We start from the raw sequence: 5,626 nt of genomic DNA, 5'->3' as shown, positions 1-5,626 counted from the left end.
CTTTTCTTCTTGTTCTTATCATCATTATTTTATTTTGCTTATTAAAGAGAGGAAGGACTTCAACCATTCTACACAACACCTATTAATTTTATTCTACATCATGATGATAGGGAGGACAAACCACCACCGCGGGATGGCGGCGCTCTGCCACGGGGCATGGCGGCTGGTTTTCGTCATGGCTTTATTCACGGTGGCGAAAGGAGAAGATATTTTCATCGAGTGGCATGTGGCGATAGACGATACGATTAGGCCGGTATCTCTAGATCAACCGGTATGTATATATAATCTAAAACTCCACACCGTATTACTTCATCGAAAATTATATAAACTTTTAAGACAATTATGTGTCAAATATTGTTCGTGTACAAAAGTTTGATAAAAATACACCATAAACGAATTTAATTTTTTTCATTAATTATGGTGATTGAAAATCAATTTATATTAATTATTTGAGTAATTTATTGCCCAAATAAATAAATAAATAATAATAAAAAAATTAATATATAGTTTTTTTTTAATAAGGTTATCACCATCAACGGTATGTTTCCCGGGCCTCTTATCAATGCTACAACCAATGACAATATTCACATCAATGTCTACAATGATATGGACGAGCCGCTCCTGATGACATGGTATGTATCTATATGTGTGTCTCTATATATATATATATATAATATCATAAATAAAAAAATTATTTGGGTGAGATTATATACATACCCGAAAAAGTTGAATATAATTTTTCGAAGATGTGTTTTAACATGAATTTGAACTCGCACCTCTTTAAGTTTGATGTTTGCCAGAACGAAAAACATATATAGTTTTGAACCTTTATTTGATAGTTTGGATGAGATTATATATCGAAAAAAATGAATATAATTTCGGCGATGATGTGTTTTTAACATGAATTTGAACTCGAAAATCCAGATTTGGTTTTTACTATGTGTTTTTTTACTTCACTAATTTTTTGTTTTTGCCATGTTGACAACCATAATATATATTTGATAGTTTAATTTTCGTTCAAATATTTTTAATTTGAATATCAATTCAGATTTTGAGGCTTCGGATCATGAATTGTAGCTTCAGATACATAAATTTAACAGATTAACTCTTTTTTCATTTAAATTAGATTATTTATTTGTTCTTCGATTGTATTGCATTATCTTCGACGTCGTCATTGTCCACGGAAATATAATATTGTTTTCTGATTTTCGAAAAATTTGGGTTTAAGACATGAGTTTTTGATAGACACGCAACAAAATATTTGCACAAGTCATTAAAAAATATATATTCTTTTTTGCTGATATTGTGCGTAATAAGAGTAGGTTTTTCGTGAGAAGGTTCCTGTGCCAAATCATATAATAATATATTTTTTATAATTATCTATGATACACCAAATCTTCATTCTCTAATAGCAACGATGTATGATATGATTGTAATACATTTTATTTTTAAAATATTGACTTAAGTGGCGAAGTCTGATAAAGATAATGAATTTAAAAAAAATAAAAATTGGAGTAGGATAAGAAATAAATAATTTTGAAATTAGAGATGATAAAGGATTCAACATATGTGGATGAAGGGTGATTTTGACATCTTTGCCCTTTAATGATGTAATTGAATATGTATCTTTCTAGATTAGATATGTAATTTGATGTACAGATCAAATCAGTTAATATAGATTTTTGGTTTAATATATGACAAAAACTTGTGTGAGACGGTCTCACAGGTCGTATTTTATGCTAAAAGTGTTACTTTTTATTGTAAATATTGGTAGGGTTGACTCGTCTATATAAATATTTGTGAGACCGTTTAATAAAAGATCTACTCTTCATATATTTATTACTACTTTTTTTTATGACATTCCAATTACTGTCGTGTAGGAATGGCATTCAACAAAGGTTAAACTCTTGGCAAGATGGAGTGTCTGGTACAAATTGCCCAATCCAGCCATCCAAGAATTGGACTTACATTTTCCAAGTGAAGGATCAAATTGGCACTTTCTCCTACTTCCCTTCAATAAAATTTCAGAAAGCCGGAGGCGGATTTGGTCCGATTCGAGTTAATAATCGAATCGTGATTGCGGTGCCGTTTCCCAAGCCGGAGGCCGAGTTTGATCTTCTTGTTGGTGACTGGTATCAGCAAAGTTTCAAGGTAATACTCTAATATGCATGAGACACGATTTAGCGATTTAAATTATTTTTCAGAAAAAAAGAAAGACTGGTTATTTATTAATTTTTTTGAAAAAACAAATATTGTCCAGGATGTTAGGAACTCAGCGGCCAATCAAATGCCCAATTGGATCCTTATGAATGGCAAACGCCCTTTCTTCGGCCCACTCACAAGTTCTTATGAATCCTTCAATGTTTCTAAAGGTAAGTAAATCCACTGTACATTAAAATAGATTTAGATTCTTTACTGTGTTGAAAATACAAAACCAAGTACTGTGTACTTTTTAGACGAGATGATCACATGATCTTATCTCGTTTAATCTGACAACTTTTTAAATTTATCCCATAAAGTGTGATGTCCACACGAAGATCATGTGATCATCTCAGGTAAAAAGTGCACATTATCGAGTGCTATATATTCAACACAGTAGATGATCCAAATCTCATTAAAATAGATAAGAAATCCGGATGATTAATTATAGAACATCATATATCAGTCTCAAATTTGTGTTGATTTCCTACTTTTATTTCTAAATTTTCATTGAATTTAAGTATATTCTAAATTTCCTATGGTTATACAAGAGAAATAAACATTGTAAATTATGGTGTGTGGTCATTTTAAAATTCGAAAAAAGTTTATTCCTTGGACTTATAGTATAATAATAAAGTATTTTATTTTCACAAGCCCTTTACTTTTTTTAATGTAATTGCAGGAAAAACATATCGGTTTAGGATCTCAAATGTGGGGAATGCTTGGAGCAGTCAACTTCAGAATCCAAAACCATACAATGACACTGGTCGAAACCGAGGGATCGTACACCAATCAGACCGTGTTGGGATCGCTCGATGTCCACATCGGCCAGTCGTACTCGGTGCTTGTCACGACGGACCAGAATGACGCTGACTACTACATTGTTGCAAGTCCAAAATTGATTGGTAATTCTTCAGGGAGCTCTCTTGCTGCTGTCGGAATACTGCACTATGAAAATTCAACCGTTCCTGCTGATGGGCCTCTACCATTTGGTCCTGATCCACATGATATCAATTTCTCCATCAACCAAGCTAGATCTATCAGGTAAATAATAAGTGTTCTTGGTCAAATCCCTCCACTTTAATTTTGTTTATTTTTAAAAACAAGATCAAGGTGCTTCAAATCTTCAAGTATGTTAGACATCTCAATTCCTTCTTCGAAATCTATGTCTCAAGGAAAATCCATCTAAACCTTATGATTTTATTGTCACAATGTAAATTTTTCTGTGATTTTTACAGTCCAAATTATGATGCAGCTTTCTTGATAAGTTTAGATTCCTATGTTTTAGTGGTTACTTTGTTCATAGAGTTGGGGAAATTTGAACTCGGTGGTTCTCTTGAAAATTTGATGGCTAAAAGTTGGAGACATGATAAATAGCCTTTTGAGAATTAAACCCACTAGACTGTCAAGAATCTTAGTGCATAAAAAATATTTAACTTCTTTATGAAAATCAAATGTGTTCAATCTAAATTTTGTTTACACTTATTACTTGATTATTAAACCTAAAATTTTATTAATTTCAGGTGGAATTTGACCGCGGGTGCAGCGAGACCTAACCCTCAAGGATCATTCAACGTGTCAAATGTAACACTGACACAAACATTTGTTCTTGAAGGATCAGTTGCACAAATAAATGGAATCCCTCGGTACACTGTGAATAATGTCTCGTATACCACTCCGTCTACACCGTTGAAATTGGCAGATTACTTCATCAATGGTTCCGGTGTATACAATATTGACACATTTCCCGTCCACTCGAGCCTAAGTTCTGCAGTTAATGGCACATTCGTTGTGTCAGGGATTCATAAGGGATGGCTAGAGATCGTGTTCAACAATGATTTGAACACAATTGACTCTTGGCATTTAGATGGCTTCGGGTTCTTCGCAGTTGGGTGAGTAAATTTTAGTTTGAGAGCTACAAGTTTAAATGTGCAATCTCAACGATATTGACGGTTTTTCTCTAATAGGTTTGGCGAAGGAGTGTGGACACCAGAGGCCAGATCAACGTACAATCTTTACGATCCCGTTGTTCGTTCAACCGTTCAGGTAATTATTCATGAACCCTAATGATATTGTAACGATTCGATGAGACAATTTACATGTTGCATGAAAAAATTACTTGTCAGGTGTATCCAAGAGGTTGGAGTGCTGTGTATGTATATTTGGACAATCCAGGGATGTGGAATCTGAGGTCACAAATTCTGAAGCAATGGTATTTAGGCCAAGAACTCTACATTAGGGTTTATGATGCTGATCCAAACCCTGACAAAGAGAGACCACCCCCAGATCACCTCTTGTATTGTGGTATGTATATTTTCTTTATATTTTACAAAAAATTCATATGAAATTAATTAAATATAAGCTCGAGCTCGATATTCTAGTTTCTAAGTTCGGTATTATAACTATAAACCTAACATGGTAAACAGGATTAGTTGAGGCTCCACCATCACCACCTCCATCTGCAATGCCGTCTCCGCCACCACCGCCGCCACCAGCATCAAGCGGTGTCACGTCTCTTTCCGAGTCATGGTATGCCTAACACACATTCGATTATCACTACTGTTTTATGATTAGATCTTAACTAGGGGTGATCAAATTTTTCTATTAACGGCCGGAACTGTCTGAATAGAATTGCATTTCTCCATTTTTCCTCCTTTTTTTCTAAAAACGCAAATAAAAACAAAAATCATAAACCATACCGTATACATTATACGGTTTTTTTTTTGGTCAAGAACCACTTCACCTAAACCGTTTGTCATAACATTTGGCTTAGAGCTATAATCATACTCAATTAAAGAAGTTGTCATTCAGTTTATATCAAATCCGACAAAAGATCTCCCTCCTACAAAAGAAAAAACTCAACTTCATCTTAAATATTCTTCAAATTAATCTTGTATTTGTTAGTGTATTTATTTTTTTACTACAAATATTTTGATTTTGATTATTGTTTTATCTAGTTTTATTTTTGTATAATTTAAGCTATATTTTATATTTAAAAAAGACACTTTTAAATGTAAAACCCCAATTATTTTTTAAAAAGACTAACCGACTGCATATGACAATTCGATTTAGATTTTTATTAAAAACCCGCAAAACGTCATCATGATCACCCTAATCTTTAGATGCTTACGGGTTTCAAATATTTTACCATGTTAATTTCTTACGTCTCCTTAATTTGTTTTAAAATTTAAATTTCAGGCTTTATATTGTGATAAGCTCCGCCCTTGCAATAATGCTGTGATTGTGAAGTGGGAGGCCAAGCTCTTGATCAAGTGGCTCGTAATTTAATAGATTTTTTAATATATTATTTTTTGGTTAAAGTTTAATTTTCTAAAATACAAAGATTTTTTTTCTTTCTAAAATACAAAGATTGTTGTTTATTTGTGTTGGTTCGATCATTGTCCTAAGAGTAATAATGCTCTTAGTG

At 32.9% G+C, this 5,626-nt stretch overlaps 1 pseudogene; it reads left to right on the top strand.

Moving 5' to 3' along the window:
* On the top strand, nt 1-5,626 carry LOC140810664 (monocopper oxidase-like protein SKU5; annotated as a pseudogene).

This window comes from Primulina eburnea, chromosome 1, assembly GCF_022965805.1.
Source record: "Primulina eburnea isolate SZY01 chromosome 1, ASM2296580v1, whole genome shotgun sequence".
In the NCBI taxonomy this organism is placed as follows: domain Eukaryota; kingdom Viridiplantae; phylum Streptophyta; class Magnoliopsida; order Lamiales; family Gesneriaceae; genus Primulina; species Primulina eburnea.
This window is presented reverse-complemented; position numbering and strand designations above follow the sequence as displayed.